Source organism: Diceros bicornis, chromosome 34, assembly GCF_020826845.1.
Source record: "Diceros bicornis minor isolate mBicDic1 chromosome 34, mDicBic1.mat.cur, whole genome shotgun sequence".
NCBI classification, from domain to species: domain Eukaryota; kingdom Metazoa; phylum Chordata; class Mammalia; order Perissodactyla; family Rhinocerotidae; genus Diceros; species Diceros bicornis.
In genome coordinates this window covers 7,668,734-7,686,524 of record NC_080773.1, presented here as the reverse complement: position 1 = coordinate 7,686,524, position 17,791 = coordinate 7,668,734, and the positions used below count along the sequence as shown (strand labels likewise).

Genomic DNA, 17,791 nt, shown 5'->3' with positions numbered 1-17,791 from the left:
TGGGGTGGGGAAAGGTCTTGAAGGACCAGGCTCGTCAAGTCCTCGAGGGGCTAGCAGAGACTCTAGATGCGTCCCAGGGAGCCTGAAGTGCCCTTCTCTGTATAGCGGGAACCATGATTAGGGCGCCGGGTCGTTGTAGGGGTGATGTAAGAGAATGTTTTCTTTACTTGTGTTGCTAACCGCCTCAGAGTTTGGGGCAAAAATGGAGAAAACCATCAGGAAAACTTCTGTGAATCACACAAGTCACTCAAACTTCCGTGGGCACCAGAATGAGATTTTCCAGGGCCCTCACCTTCGCCCCACCCCCAAATCTGAATCTCTAAGGGGAGGCCTAGATTTTTTTAAACAGGCTTTACAGGTGTATTTCAGCCACAAAGTTGGTATTAAAAGAGCAGCTGAGGTGGCCTCTGAGCCTACTCCCTTGGGACATGAACCAGGGCTTTCTGCATCTGCAGCCAACAGAGAGTGCTCTCTAACGGCTGTTCTTCCCCTCCCTGAGGTCACTGAATTGGATTGAACTGGGAGCAGGTGAACCTCAGTGCACACTCCACCTCAGACCTGATGCTAGGGAATGCCTAGGTAATGGACCCAAACCCTCTGGGGCCTCCATTCACCCTAGAAAAGGATGCTGGTTGTGAGAATGCAAGAATCAGCACATGAACTCCACGCCTGCCCTCATTCCCTCAGGAAATCTGCACTGCCCCTGTTCCTGGGCACGAGGCTTGCACAGAGATGAGTGGGAGAGAGTCCTGCCCCATGGGAAGTACAGCAGCCACAGGGCTGTGGGGATAGAGCAGGTGTTCTTCTCGGTGGTGGGGAGGCCTCGAAGGGGAAGGTGCAGACCCTAACCGTGAGTCTGCAGAAGTAGCAGTCATTCAATAAATACATGCTAACTTGTTTATGGGGATAAGGTAGTGTCTTGGGGGATAAATTCAAGAGGAGTTGCGAGCATTTTACTCATGTGTGACGTGCTTTCCCTTGCAGGCACGGCAGCAAGCTCTAGGACAAACTAAAATCATCCCCTATTTAAAAAAATAAAAAGTTACCCCCTAGTCCTGGGGCAGGAGTTAAATAACAATAATAAAGAATCCTCCATGTTTCCTTTTCAACTGTTTTTGAATAGAGAGGCTTGAGAAGGAGTTTCCACTGGGTTCAGGAGGAAGGTGTGACTTCTGTGTAGTATTGGGGGGAAAAGGGTGGGAGTAGGGCCTATGCAGGCTGGCCTCTTAGCCCACAGATGCCAAGATGATGTCTACTGGCAGCTCCTCCGAACTTCTGGCTGTCACCTGCATTGCTACTGTGTCCAAAAGCAGCAGCGAGAGCGCACCAGGACGTCATGACCACCCCGGAAGTACAAGTGTGCAAAGCAGAAGGGGGCGGCAGAGCTAGGCTGAGGGTGGCGTTGGCAGCAGCTGATCGGGGCAGCTCTGGTGCAGTGCAATGGGAGTGGGCCTGGAACCAGGAGAGCTGGGCTGAAAGCCCTGAGGCCCTGTGCAAGTCACTTTACCTCTCTGAGCTGTGGTATCCTCAGCTACAAAGCTGAGGAGTAACACAAAATGATTTCAAGATTCTGCCAATCTCAAATGAATTAATGAACATGTAAGGCTTGTATCTGATGTTGCAGGCTTCTCACACATTGGTTGAATCTAAGAGCACAGATGAAGGGACAGCCCCACATGACAAAACCGCAGAACAGGTGTCTGCAAGACCCAGGGGACTGGGCTTGGGGGCTGTCAGCTGTGAGCAGGGCACTGAAGCATAGCTCCCTCCCAACCCTGTTTATAAACACTCAGCAAAACCAAACTCCCATTTCCTTTTGTTCACCGTTATAGGTATGATAACTGTATTGCCCCCGCTTAAATGAAAGGTCATTATCTCTTAAAGAAACATACAGATACAGACACATGTACATACAAAATGCTTTATCTGGAATTTGCTTTAAAATAATCTGGGGGGAGGAGAAGGAGTAGGGGTACAGATGCTGTTAGTAGTTGAAGCTGGAAGATGAGCACATGGAGGTTCATTATGCTATTCAATTTTTGCATATGTTTGAAAATTTCCATGATGAATGCTTAAAATCCCATTCCTATTAGAAAAGACCAACCAACCCAGTAGAAAATTAGACGAAGGATATGAAAACAATTCACAGAAAGGGAAATACAAATGGCACTTCACGTTTGAGAAGATACTTAACTTTATTCAATATACTTTATTCAATCAAGAAATGTAAAATAAAACTACACTAAGATACCATTTTTCACCCAGACTGGCAAAGATCATAAAATATGATAATATACTGTGTTGTCCAGAGTATGGGAGGAAAGGCATACAATTCCTATCGAAGGCAACTGGAAATATTTATCACAATGAGAAATGCACTTTGACCTGGTAATGCCTTGGGAAATTTATCCTATAGATATCCTCAGTGCACATGAGCAAAATGAAGTATATGTGTATATATGTATATGTGTATGTCTGGGATTCTTCCCTGTAGCCCTGTCTGTAATAGCAAAGGACTGGAACAATCTAAACCATTCATCAATATGGCCGGTTCTGTAACATATGGAGCATCAAACAGTGGGATATGAAGCAGCTACAAACAAGAATGAGGATGCGGTTTAGGATGATAAAAAAGTTCTGGAGATGGATGGTGGTGATAATTGCACAACAATGTGAATGTACTTAATGCCACTGAACTTTACATCTACAAATGGTTAAAATGGTAAGTTTTATGTTACATATATTTTTACCACAATTTAAAAAAAAAAGAAAGAATGAGGAAACTGTATGTACCGATAGGGAAGATCTCCAAGATGCACTGTCACATGAAAAGCAAAGTGCAGAACAATGTATGTATACTATTTGTACATAAACATTTGAGTTAAAAAAGGGAAATATGTCTGTATCAGCTTTTCTATCCATAAAATCACTGGAAGGACGAGCCGGCATTGTTTGTAACGGTGACATTGGTTGCCTGTGGAAGGGAACTGGATGACTGGCAGCAAGGGTCGGGAGGGAGACATTTCACTGCAGGTCTTTTTTCACCTGGTGAATTTTCAGTGCTGTAAAGTTTGAATCCCCGTGTTCTCAGTGGGAGTGCATTCCCAGATTGCAGTGGCATCCAGGCTGCGAGCTATCCAGGCCCTTCCCACCCAGAAACGCTGCTTGCCAGCCAGGAGCAGCATGTGGGTGTTCTTGTTATTTGGCACTTTGTCCGTCCTCTCACCAGGGTGCATCCCCAGCAACTTCACAATATTGCCCACAGCCTCAGTAGGGAGAAATCCCAGTATCATCAAACCATAGATCCTGTCTCCCTTTTGTGCCACCACCACTCCCCCATCCCCTAACACTGCTCTGAGGGGCTTTTAATGAAGTGGCATCTGAATTATATGCTCTAGACATGGCCCTGGATCCTTGGGGGGCAGGGAGTGGGGAGGGGAGAAAGAGGAGAAGCACATCAACAGTAGCCAGGGATTTTACCTTCAAGTGTCTTGATGGTTAACTAGATGAATGTTTCCTCCCTCACAAACTCCTTTCCTACCTCATCCCAAGCTGCTTCGAAGTTCAGCTTCATGACCTTTTGGATGTGATCGGCTACAGTGACTTCCAGGTCTTCCAGCTGGGGAGTTGGAGGGGGAAGTTAGGGACATACTTTGAGGGGAGAAACTCCCTGCTCTATACACCTCTAGGCCTCTGCTCTGAACTCACTGCTCATCCCTTCCTGAAACACATTCAGCAGGTGCTTGCTGGGCGCTAAGCACTGTGCTAGGCTCTGGGGACATGCAGCAACTTGACCGGTTACCTGTCTTCAAGGTGCTCACAGGAAAGTGGTGTCCCTTCATCGGAAAACACCCGGACCAAGTACTCCCCTTAGGGTGTCAGCTGCAAGATCACATCCCTTCTGAAGCCCGCCTAGAATCAGTGGTTCAAGGATCCGGGACTTCACAGGAGCATAAGGTCTGCTCACACTCACTCAGACCACTCACAGAGGTCTGCCTCCTATGGCTCTGTCACTCCTGTGACTCAGCAGATCCTCCCCCCACCTCAGCTGTGTCCTCTCGGCCTGACATATACTGGATCCCCCCTTCCATATAAGCTGTGTCCTCCCTGAACTTGGCACATAATATTTCCCCACACCTTGGACTGACTGTATGTAAAGGTTCCCCATTCATTCACCCAACAGATCTTCACTGAGCCCCTACCCTGGATGTGTAAGGTGCACATAAGTAGTACTCAGCTCCCACAGTAGGAACACTGCCTCAGACCCAGCTCTCCCAAGGAGCTCACTTGGTCCTAGGGCAGTTCCTGCCCGTAGGGTCATTGTTGGCTCAGAGAAGTCCCCTCCTCAACAATGGCTCTAGGATGACACAGACTGTCTGTGCATGTCAGTTGTCTTCCACCGTGACTGTCCCTCTAGCCATGAGGAGCTCTAACAATGTCCATCCATGGGCTGAGAATAACAATCTGCACTCAGATGGCACTGAGCAACTGCCCTATGGTCAAACCCCAGAATGAGCTTGCACTCAGTTTCATCCAAGCTCAGAGAGGTGGAATTTGAAGGGCTATTTCAGTGCATCAAAGGACTACCCAGCAGATGCAAACTGACCCAGTTTTTCTAGAAAGCAATTTGACAAAATAAATCAAAAATCTTAAAATCCTGCTTATCCTTTGACCCAATTATTCTATCTCTAGGAATCTATCCTAAGGAGATAACCTGAAATGCAGATAAAAATTTGCACCCAAACAAGAAAAAAATGAACAACCTGATCAAAAAATGGGAAAAGGATATGAAAAGACATTTTTCCAAAGAAGATATACAGATGGCCAACAGGCACATGAAAAGATGCTCAACATCACTAATTATTAGAGAAATGCAAATCAAAACTATAGTGACATATCATCTCACACCCATCAGAATTGCTATAATTAACAAGACAAGAAATAACAAGCGTTGGAGAGGACGTGGAGAAAAAGGAACTCTCATACACTGCTGGTGGGAATGCAAACTGGTGCAGCCTCTATGGAAAACAGTATGGAGATTTCTGAAAAAATTAAAAATAGAAATACCATATGACCCAGCTATTTCCATACTGGGTATTTATCCAAAGAACGTGAAATCAATAATTCAAAAAGATATATGCACCCCTATGTTCATTGCAGCATTATTCACAATAGCCGAGACATGGAAGCAACCCAAGTGCCCACCAACAGATGAATGGATGAAGATGTGGTGTATATATGTATACAACGGAATACTACTCAGCCATAAAGAAGACAAAATCGTGCCATTTGTGACAACATGGATGGACCTTGAGGGTATTATGCTAAGTGAAATAAGTCCGATAGAGAAAGACAAATACCTTATGATTTCACTTATATGTGGAAAATAAACAAACACATAGATAAGAACAGATTAGTGATTACCAGAGGACAAGGGGGTGGGGGAAGGGTGAAAGGGGTAAAGGGGCACTTATGTATGGTGATGGATAAAAACTGGACTGTTGGTGGTGAACACGATGCAGTCTATACAGAAACTGAAATACAGTCATGGACACCTGAAACTTACACAATGCTGTAAGCCAATATGACCTCAATAAGATAAAATTAAAAAATTGCACCTAAAGGGATGTTGAATGCAGCATTTATAGTGAAAATTTGGAATCCCAAATGCCCAACATTAAGGGAATACACAGTCCAGTGAGCTATATCTATAAAACAGAGTATTTCACAGTCATTAAAAATTGTGTTTATGAAGTATTTGTAATGGCACAGGAAAATACTTAACTATAGTTTTAAGTGAAAACAGTAAGATGTATTATGTACAGAACGACCTCAACTGTACAACTCCCCCTGCAAAAAACTCCTAAAGACTATGGGTAATGTTTTCTTGTTTGTTTATACTTTGTTTTTATATTTCTCAAGTTTTCTTTTTACACAGCAGCATGTTTTTTTTTTTTTTTGGTGAAGAAGATTAGCCCTGAGCTAACATCTGTTGCCAATCTTCCTCTTTTTGCTGAGGAATATTGGCCCTGAGCTAACATCTGTGCTTATCTTCCTCTATTTTGTGGGACGCCCCCACAGCATGGATTGATGAGCAGTGCATAGGTCTGTACCTGGGATCTGAACCTGCGAACCCAGGGCCACCAAAGTGGAGTGTGTAAACTTAACGACTATGCCACCCGGCCAGTCCCTATTTTTTTTTTTTTTTTTTTGTGAGGAGATCAGCCCTGTGCTAACATCTGCCAATCCTCCTCTTTTTTTTGCTGAGGAAGACTGGCCCTGGGCTAACATCCGTGCCCATCTTCCTCCACTTTATATGGGACGCCGCCACAGCATGGCCCGACAAGTGGTACGTCGGTGTGCGCCCGGGATCCGAACCGGCGAACCCCGGGCCGTCGCAGCGGAGCCCGTGCACTTAACCGCTTGCGCCACCGGGCCGGCCCGTCCCTATTTTTTTTAAGTTAAAAAAAAGTTTCTTTCAAAGAAAGCTGTAAAGCCAAAAACAGCAAGAAAATTCTTCAAGTCTGGTTGTCAGCTCCAGTAGGGAGTTGCTCTGCAGCCTCAGGCACAAAATTGAGCCACTTGACACTAGCTTCTTACCACATATTCATCCTCATAGCCTTCATCATCAGTGTCCCCTGTGGTGGGGTCGCAGTCCTTGACAGTGAACTTCATCATGCAGCTAAATGTGCAGGCCACTGCAGGGAAGAAAGACTGGGTGGTCACGATGTCCCCAGGCACTGCGGGGGACGAGCTCCTCCAGAGGGCAGGTGGCCATAGCCTGCTCTCTAGGTCCCTGCTACATTATCAGTAGCAGCAACATGCCATCTAAACCCACAAGTCTGCATAGGGAACAGCTACCTTGTAGAAGGGCAGTAGAATCAAGTCATGGGTCCAAGGAGTCCCCTCATGGGGAAGGAAGAAAAAAGGAAGCAGAGATGCTGCAGGATGGCTATGTCCATGTGATAGTCATAGGCCCACTGTCCAAGGCCTGGAGAATGAGCTGGTGGCTTCCTTGGGAGGAGTGGATTTGGGATGTTTCAGTATTTGTGTCTGTCTTTGTACTTTCCTGGTATAATGAAAGCGTACTAGTTTGAGAACCAGAGAGACCTGGGATTTGCCTCTTATCAGCCATGTGAACTTAGACAAGTCATTTCACCTGAATCTCAGTTTCCTCATCTAGGAATAGGGATAGCAGTACTCATCCGTTTAGGTCCTCTATGAGGATGAAATAATGTATGAAAAGTACCCAGGACTTAGCCATCATTCTTATTCTCAGGACTAAAATCAAGGAGCTGAAGCTTTCACGGGAGACCAATGGCTAGTACACAAGCTGCCCCACCTCATCCTGATCCCAAGGGCTCCCACGAGGCCAGGGTTGTATCTGGAGAGAGGCTTACCAGCTGTGGGGGCTTCTGTAGGCAGTGCCACCAGTTGTAGCAGGTCCCAGGCTGGTTGTAGAGAAGGCTCTGGGCAGGCACGTAGCAGAGCACCTCACAGGCCTCAGTGGGCTCCACTGCACCGTGACATTCTCCAAAGTCTGGTCATTGAGTGTGTTTGTGCAGTCAAACTGGACCAAGGAGGAGAGGGGTTGCTTAGACACTGCTCTAGGTCCAAGCCCTGCTGCAGAGGAAGAGCCAGGTCCTACCTCTCACCCCATGGGCCAAAATGACTCCCATTCCAGTCCTCCTGCCCAGGCTCCCCGTCTCCATGCTGACACTCAGGAGCCAGAGAGGCCCTAGGTCAACGGTGCAAGAGACATACCAGCTGGTGGCAGATCCTGTCAGCAAGTTGGGCTCCCAACCAACACAGTGTGGGGGTGCCATAACCCTATAGGAGCCGTCAGCCCTGGGACTACTCCCTGGGCCGGGCCCCAGCAAGGCCTCAGCCCTCCCTGCTCTCCTGGAATACCATGTGGTCAGTGAGGGTGTGTTTGCTGCAGTGGATGACATACTCTGTCTCTGACTCAGTGAGGGCCACAGGCTCAGGCAAGGACTTGAAGAGGGGCCCCAGCCCATGGAACACTGGCGCTGCCTCCAACTACTCTGAAACCCAGAGGCCACACATTTACTAAGCTTTTCAATTCCCAGACCAACTTGTGATGGCTTCTAATAAATGCTCATGCCTGATTCTCAAGGTCTTTCACTTTATTGAGATGGATGGATATGTTTATACAACTGTTTATTCACTATTTCCTAAATATATAGATGCATTTTCTCATCTCTTTAACTTCGTTCAAGTTGTACCACCCACCATGAACACTCTCCTCCTCTCTTTCCATGAAAGACCTCAGAAACGATAAACTGACTGGGAGACCCCACTGTCCTAGGCCTAATCCATTTGGAGACTCCTTCAACTTTAGCTCAGCAAGGATTCTTAAAAGAAGGTGGAGGGCCGGCCCCGTGGCTTAGCGGTTAAGTGCGCGCGCTCCACTACTGGCAGCCCGGGTTCGGATCCCGAGCGTGCACTGACGCACCGCTCCTCCGGCCATGCTGAGGCCACATTCCACATACAGCAACTAGAAAGATGTGGAACTATGACATACAACTATCTATTGGGGCTTTGGGGGAAAAAAAAAGGAGGAGGATGGGCAATAGATGTTAGCTCAGGGCTGATCTTCCTCACACACAAAAAAATGTTTAAAAAAATAAAATAAAATAAAAGAAGGTAGAGATTAGGAAAAGACTAAGAGGATGAGATGAATGCTGTTGTAGCCACAGAATCAGGCAAAAGAATAAACTGGTCCCATACATTTGTCAATTAAGACAAACGGCCAATAAGGAGATGTTTCAGATTCAGCATATTGCAGAAAACCCAACTTAGAGTGGTCTTTGGGCATCTGGTAAGGCCTAGCCCTACACGCCATAACCAGGGTCCAGCACTGGGCTGGGCCCTCTGGCCCATCCAGGTGAATGAGGCATCTGGCAGCTGTCTGCACATGGCGTCCACCTATGGTGGTTACAGCTGCTGCTCTCTTCCCTGTTCTACGGCAGGTGCAGGATTCCTCAAACTGTAGGCAAGGATCACCTGTGTCAGATTTACCTGGGGGTGAGAGCTTGTTAAAAACTCAGATTCCTGGGCCCATCCCAAATCTGCTCTATCAGAATCTCTGGGTTCAGGACCAAGGAATCTGCATTTCTAACAAGTTTCCTCAGATGACTCTTAGGTACACTGATATTTGAAGACCACTATGCTAAGATTTTCAACTTGTTTTCCCAATTAAATTGAACTCTATAAGGATAGGAATTGTGCCCTGGGACCAGGGATCTGCTATTTTGCCCTGTACTTAGTAGGTACTCAATTCATGTTTCGGGGGGCTGGCCCAGTGGCGTAGTGGTTAAATTTGCACACTCCTCTTGGGCGGCCCAGGGTTCGCAGGTTTGGATCCTGGGCACGGACCTACGCACTGCATATCAAGCCATGCTGTGGCAGGCTACCCACATATAAAGTGGAAGAAGATGGGTACGGATGTTAGCCCAGGGCCAATCTTCCTCAGAAAAAGACAAGGATTTGCAAAGGATGTTAGCTCAGGGCTAATCTTCCTCACCAAAAAATAAAATAAAAAAAAAAATCATGTTTCAGGGATAGAGGCATTATTGTTATTATTTTGCTTTCTCCCCCCAAAAGTCAGCCTATGTGACTGCTTTAGCCCTCTGCAGCCCAAAGGACTGTATCTAATGAATGTGCAGGCAATAAAAAGCCCAGAAAGAACCAGCTTAGATATTAGGAGGAACTTCTGGCCACCATAATCATCAGCCATCAGAGTGCTTTTCTATGGGAATTGATTTCACTGGGCATCAAGTTTCTAGACCTGGCACTAACTACCTGGGGGATTCTGCTAGTAGCTATCAGTTAATGCCTCTGAGTTTCAGACTCTTCATCAATAAAATAGATATGATAATCTTGCTTACAAGGTTGTTGCAAAGATAAAGGAGGCAATAAATGTCAAGATCTAGCAAAATTCCTGGCACTTATGTGATAATAAATGTTAGGCTTTGGAAGATGGTTTAAAAATGGAACTGATACCCTGTAAGAGGCTCAGGAGGAGTCTCCTTTGGAAGATATGGCAGAATGATGGCCCCCAAGATGTCTATGAGCTAATTTCGAGAACCTGTGAGTATGTTATGTCACATGGTAAAAGGGACTTTACAGATATGATTAAGTTGGATCTTGAGATGAGGAGATTACCCTGGATTGTTTAGGTGGGCCCAATGTAATCACAAGGGTCCTTATGAGAGGGAGGCAGAAGGCTCAGAGTCAGAGAGACTTGAAGAGGCTATGCTGCTGGCTTGAAGATGGAGGAAGGGGTCACTAGGCAAGGAATGTAGGTGGCCTCCAGAAACCAGAAAAGGCAAGGAGATGATTCTTCCCTAGAGCCTCCAGAGGGAGCTCAGCACTGCCAACACCGTGAAACCCATTTCGGATTTGTGACTTCAGAACTGTAAGATAATAAATTTGTGTTGTGTTAAGCCATTAAGTTTGTGATAATTTGTGATAGCAGCAAGAGGAAACTAACACAGAAGGAAAAGTTTTGGGTTAGAGTGATCCCAGTTAGGTCAGGATCCTAGTTTTGCTGAATCTGAAAAATAATATGTTGACAGAAGACAGTATTCTGGAATGGAATGGAAAAAGGGGGATTTAATTTAATTCAACAATAACTGGGAGCCTACTGTAAGGAAGGAAACCACTGTGCTAAATGCTGTGAGAAATAAATAAAAATACATGTGGAGAACCACACAGAACTATTTAAGAGAAGACAGAGGAGCTGAGGTAGGAGTGATGAGCTTAGGAGATCAGGGAGGGCTTCACGAAGGAAGAGGAGTATGTGCTAGTCCTTGAAGGTAGGAAGTCAATGGATAAAATGGTCTGGCAATTAGATACGCAGCTCTCCCCTTAAAAAATGCAAGACCAGAGGAATAGATGAATATCTAAACAAAGCCTTACAAGACAACGTGGACTGAACACATCTGGAATCCAAGAAAAAGTACCAGTGTCTTTGGACTGAACTCTGCTGAATCAGACATTCTGAACTTGCCTGGGCTCCAGGGACCTGAGTCCTCAGAACCAAGGCTGAGTGGCAGCTCTGAGCCAGTTTGGTCTGGGTCTTAATTCCAGCCCCTCCACTCTCTTCTGTGCTACCTTGGGAAAATCACTTTCTCTAAACTTCCAATTCCTCAGATACCAAATGGACCTAATAACCTCCACTGGAGAGTTGAATGTGCTGTCTAAAGTACTCTCAGGGCCCAGCACTCAGGACAGACCCCACAACGGACAGTTCTTACTCTTAGTTCTCCTGGGGAAAGCAGCTACCCTAAAGTTGAGGAGACCAAGTCCAGGTCCCAAAGACCCCACTGAGCACTGCTACTCACCCTGGAAGATCTCCTGCCGGGTGGCTGCCACTTTCTCATGCTGCTTGGCTGCTGTGATGGGGGTGCTTTTGGCAGGAGCAAAGACACGTAGTGACCAACAACTCCAGTAATGGGGCAGCGTGGTGTTGACCACAGTGCTATTACTTAGGGATTATAATTTCCTATCCTCCTGAGAGAGTTTAAAGTACAGAATATATGAGAAAGAGAGCAAGTGTTTGTGTGTCCGTATCTCCATTTCCTGCAGCCAGGGGGAGAAAGGATTATTCCCTCTTTCCAGCACAACCCCATTCCTCCTGGTTAGGTTTAGTGGCTTCACGGCCAACACAGACCCTCCAACAGAGGCACGGACCTGAGGGCCTCTGAAAGGAGCACAGGTGTTACTTACCTATTCTCTGCTCTGCCATGGGCATGGTGGCCAGGGGCACAGACCTGAAGTCAAAAGGTTTTTCTGATGGTTCTAGAGTGTACTGCTGCAGAGCCTCTCCAGACCAGGAATGGACATGGTTAGACCTAGAGGCCAGTGGGAGAGAGGTCACTCTGCCTGGAACACATGGTAGAATGAGCACCAGAGATCCACCATAGAAGACTGAGGCCCTGGGGACTAGGTTGTATGACCTTGAGAAACCACCTAACCTTCTGAGCCTCCACTTTCTTATCTACATCCTCCTTCATAGAATTGGTGTGGGGAGTAAAGTATATACAAGAGTGACTTAAAAAGGGTAAAGTACTATGCAAATACCACAGAGGTTTGTATGAATGACTAGTGTTTCAATTCACTGGGCTGTTTCCACCCACACTGGTGTGAACCGCATGACCCATGGTCTCCTGAGGTCACAACGATGCCATGAAGATGCCATGAAAGTCCAGCCAAGAGCTCTTGCTCAGATTTCCCCTGCCAAAGGAGGGTGTGCCTGCTCTGGCATGACGAGAAGAGCCACAGCTCCGAGAGGCGGCTGGGTCAAAGACAGGGAGGGAAAGACTCACCATTCAGGATATTAGGATATAGCCTGCATTGAGGGCCTTCTGCTTCTGCTCTAGGACATTGAGATAGAAGGTGGCTCAGTCTCGGGGCCAGCCTGGTGGCATAGCGGTTAAGTGTGCGCGTTCCACTTTAGCGGCCCGGGGTTCGCAGGTTTGGATCCTGGGCCCAGACTGATGCACCACTTGTCAAGCCATGCTGTGGCGGCATCCCATATGGGCACAGATGTTAGCCCAGGGCCAATCTTCCTCAGCAAAAAGAGGGAGATTGGCAGCGGATGTTAGCTCAGGGCCAATCTTCCTCACCCAAAATAAATAAATAAATAAATAAATAAATAAAAGTGTCTCAGTCCCTTACTTCACTGTCATCATCAATCACACACCTGCAGCTGAAACACAGGGTACTCTTGACTGGGCCCCCACAAGGATCCTGCAGGGCTTCATCACAAGGTGGTAAGAGGAAGAAGGTCTCCTTAAGCTCCAACAGCTCAGGCCCCAGATGTGGTATCAAGGCATCACATGTACAGAGGGGCCCATAAGACTCTAATGAATTAACTAAGAGGTGGCCATATTTATATTCCCTGGACCCACTCCCTAAGCCCACCCAGTAAGGGAGGCAATTTCCTGTATCTAACAGTATATGTCAAAAAAGAATTTAATATGACCCAACAATTCCACTCCTAGATATATCCCCCAAAGAAGTGAAAACATGTCACACAAAAACCAGTACATGAATTTCATAGCAGCATTATTCACAAGAGCCAAAAAGTGGAAACAACCCAAATGTCCATCAACTGATGAATAGACAAACCAAATGTGGTCTATACATACAATGAAATGTTTTTTGGCAATAAAAAGGAATGAAGTACTGGAACATGTTGCAACAGGAATGAACCTTGAAAACATTGTGAAGAAGCCAGACACACAAAAGGCCACATATTGTATGATTGCATTTATATGAAATGTCCGGAATAGGCAAATCCCTAGAGATAGAAAGTAGATTACTGGTTGTCTAGGGCTGCGGGGAGGGAGGTTTGAGGGGAGGGAGAAGTGACTACTAATGGAAACAGAGTTTCTTTCTGGGGTGATAAAAATGTTTTAAACTTAGATTGTGGTGACAGTTGCACAACTCTGTGAATATACTAAAAACCATCACATACGTTTTAAATGAGTGATTTGTATGGTTCATGAATTATATTTCAATAAAGTTGTTTTTTAAAAAAGAAAATAACTCAATTTAATAATGGTCATGTCTGGGTGGAGGGATTTTTGCATGACGTTGTTTTTCTTGCTTTTCTATGCTTTCTATTTTTTACTTACAGTCCATAGTTGTATAACTTTTCTCCCACTTTTTAGTTAAAAAGAGACAAAGGAAAGCCACCTGGGCCCAAGGAAACACTGTCATCCACCAGGGCCCTCTGGCCCAGACTTACCTCTTCAATAACACAAAGATTCTGGGTAACAGCTCTTCATTCTGCAGTCCAAGCTTGGCCAGAGCACTAACAGCACTTGTGTTTATGACGCAAATGTGATTGACCTGATGTATCTGACAGCTCACTGCTTGGGCACTTCCAGTTCTCAGAATGGGTCTTCGGGCAGAAGAGCCCTGGAGCCAGCAGTCCCGACCCAAGAGGCCCAGACCACCGCCGACGCAGTGAGTGGCTCTGGGTGGATCTTAGCACCACCCGGCTTCAACTTCCTCATCTGTTTCATGGAGAAGGCAGCCCCATTCTCCAGTTCTAGGAGCCATTTCCAGCATTAACTATGCTGAAGCCACAGAAGCTGGCCACGAGGTCAGGCTTCTCAGCTTCTGTATCCAAATGGCCTCAATTTTCAGTTTAAGTTTCAGATGAATACAATGAGAAAATGAGCTATTACTTAATGAATATCAATTGCTGAAAGAGAAAAATCTGTCCAGTGGGCAACAGAAGAAAAGAAGAGTGAATTAAAAATAAAATTAAGAGTATGATGTTAGTACCCTGAATTGTATGCTCATTTAAAAGAGAATTTTATGGTATGTGAATTATAACTCAATAAAGCTATTATTTTAAAAAAAGCTAGGGCCGTGGCCTAGTGGTTAAGTTCAGCGTGCTCCACTTAGCAGCCCAGGTTCGGTTCCCATGCACAGACATGCACCAATTGCCTGTCAGTGGCCATGCTGTGGTGGCGGCTCACATACAAAAAGAGGAAGATTGGCAGTGGATGTGAGCTCAGGACAAACCTTGCACAGCAAAAAAAAAAAGTTTAACACTAACATATAGTGAAACAAAAAAAAAATCAACAAAACAAATTAGAGAGGTTAAGAACCAACCGACTAGGGGCCAGCCCGGTGGTGTAGCGGTTAAGTGCATGCGCTTTGCTTCGCGGCCCGGGGTTTGCAGGCCCGGATCTCAGGTGCACTGATGCACCGCTTGTCAAGCCATGCTGTGGCAGCATCCCATATAAAGTAGAGGAAGATGGGCACAGATGTTAGCCCAGGGCCAATCTTCCTCGGCAAAAAGAGGAGGATTGGCATTGAAAGTTAGTTGAGGGCCGATCTTCCTCACAAAAAAAAAAGAAGAAGAACCATTCCACTAGATGACATCTAAGCATCGCTGGTCCTTCCTACAATATTATATAAAACTGAGCCTGTGAGGCAAGAACACCAAGTGCCCATGTCCCCACTGGGGGCTCCAGCCCCTTTGCTAGGGCAGTCTACTCACGATGAAGCTAAAAGCCCAAGTTCAGCCCTGCTCAGACCCACCTGCCAGGACCTCCTTGTGCTCCAGGACCACTCAGTTATAGACGAAGTGGATGACTTAGAGGAGTTTTTGGTCTTGGGCCCCTCCTGGCCCAGGAGATGCAGGATGTGAGTAGCCAGCTCAGTGAACTCGCAGTCCTCCATGAATTCGCACAGGGGTGACAGCCCTGTCTCCTTGCTCTCTGAGTTCTCCTCAATGATGTTGATGATGCAGTCCACGACGGCCCGCTTATACTCAAAGCCACCTTGCAGCAGGAGGGGTTGAGCTGAGCAAGGAGGCTGCTCTTTGCAGAAATGAGCTGTGGGGCCCAGAGCCTAACCACGAGCAGGGACAGTGGTCTAAACACAAAACCTGGAGGCAAGGGACCTGGTTCTCTAGGCCTCTGTCTCCTTTTTGTGTAAAACAAAAGCCTTGGACTGGATGCTCACTGTGGCCCTTCCAGATTTAACAATAGATGGTTTAATAGAAACACTTTGGGTCTTACTATTCTTCCTAACTTTGAAATAAAAGGCAGAAAGTGTGGTGCAGATGCTACGGAAAACAGAATGGCAGTTCCTTAAAAAAATTTAAAAAATAGAATTACTGTAAGATCTTGCAATTCCACTTCTGGGTATATACCCCAAAGAATTGAAACCAGGGTCTCGAAGAGATATTTGCACACCCATGTTCATAGCAGCATCATTCACAATAGCCAAAAGGTGGAAGCAACCGAAGTGTCCATCCATGGATGAGTTGGTAAACAAAACGTAGTCTATACATACAATGGAATATTATTCATTCTTCAAAAGGAAGGAAATTCTGACTCATGCTACAACATGGATGAACTTTGAGGGTATTATGCAAAGTGAAATAAGCCAGACATAAAAGACATATACTATATGATTCCACATATATAAAATATCTAGAGTAGTCAAATTCATAGAGAAAGAAAGTAGGATGGAGATTGCCAGGGAATGGGGGAAGAGGAAATAGCTACTGTTTAACAGGTACAGAGTTTCAGTTTTGCAGGATGAAAAAGTTCTGGAGATTAGATAGACAACAACGTGAAAATACTTAACAGTACTGAACTACACACTTAAAAGTGGTTAAGATGGTAAATTTTATGTCATATGTATTTTACCATAATTAAAAAAAAAAGGCAAAATGGGGCAGTGGAGAGTCAGAAGATCCCAGACCAAATCTGTGTACTTCTACTCACAGACTTTAGTGACAGAAGTGGCAACTGAGATATGAAGAGGTGCTAGGCATGTAACCTGGCAACACGAAGCAGGCTGGATGGGAACGGTGGGGAAAGGATAGTGTCTGTCCCATCCATAGAGGGAAATTCTACTAAGCTTAGTGTGGCCAAAACTTACAGGATTTCAAGAGAAATCGGAACTCTGTTGTGGAGATGGAGTGGTTGTTCCTGATTTTGAAATAACGGCTACTAATTTGAAATGCTTAAAACCTTGCACAATCCAGGTAAAACTTGTCTGTGGGGCAAATCTGCCCCAGTTCTGAGACAGTTTCTGTTTACGGCTGGAATCAAGTCACTTTCCATGTCTGAGGCCCAGGCACGTTCATATTAAGGACCATTACTGTGCTTGGCACACGGGTTATCCCAAAACAAATATGATATTAATTGTACGTTAGGTGAATTCCGTTTGTATGAGTGGGGGCTGATTTGCATGGGGTTTTGGTAGTGCTACTAAGATATTTTAAAAAATACTGATTACTTACCAGAACAGAAGCCATGACGTGAGCAGAAAGGCTGAAGAACAGGTGAGACCCAGCTGAAGGAAAAGTGAACCCACTGGGACAGAACGAGTGCATCCTAGCATAGGAGCACAGGATCATGGGAAAGAGTGAAGAGCCAACACAAGCACTGAGGAGAGAAAGATCGCATCGCACACCTGTGGCATTGGGATCCAGCAAAAGAAGAGATGGAGAGAGAGAGAGTGTGCTTCTGAGGCAGTGTTTGGAGATTCCCAGACTGACCATGACCACCAGGCATGCTTTGGCCCTCAGGAAGAACCCCCAGAGGGGTCACGATCAAGAATATCCTATGCAGGACCACAAGGCGAACCGTGCAGAGCGCCAACCCGAGGTCTGAGAAGGTTGGAGACAAGCCTGAAAAAAGTAAAATTAAAAAAAAAGGGAGGGAGAGAGAGACGAAGAGAAGGAGCGCTTACCAAGGAAAAACCCTGGTCCGGAAGATGCCCCTCGCCCCACGCCCAGCCCCAAGCCCAGCCGCTGGGGACCCACTTCCCAGGAAAAAAGCAGAAGCCAGGAGGTGAAGTGCTGGTAGGCCAAAAGAGACAGACAGCTCAGCTGGCAGTGGGGCAGTCATGAGTGGGCCATAAGGTCTGCAGCTGAGTCGATCCTGCCGTCCCCAAGCGACTGTCCTCTTCTTGATCATGCTACTAGGGTTAGGGAAGATTGGAGCATTGGGGCAACGAGCGTGGTAGGGTGACACTAGAGTCCTGAGAACCTTCCCTGAGCTCTTTGGCCATTTTCCCTCCAAGGGTAAAATGAGTCCCTGATAAGGTCTTTCTGTGTTCTTGTGTTTGGAAAGGTGTCTCTCAGGATGGAGAGGCACTTCCCACAACTGCTGGTCCCAAGCCGTGGCCAAGCCAGGCACCCCTTAGGAAAACTCAGGAGAGACTTCAAGGAGGAAAAGAGACAGTTGATATTCAGGCGCACAGCAGAAACAGAGCAAGGCAG

At 46.2% G+C, this 17,791-nt stretch overlaps 1 pseudogene; it reads right to left on the bottom strand.

Moving 5' to 3' along the window:
- Positions 1 to 1,223: 1,223 nt before the first annotated feature.
- LOC131397949 (coatomer subunit gamma-1-like) lies at positions 1,224 to 16,822 on the bottom strand (annotated as a pseudogene).
- Between the last annotated feature and the right edge of the window lie 969 nt (positions 16,823 to 17,791).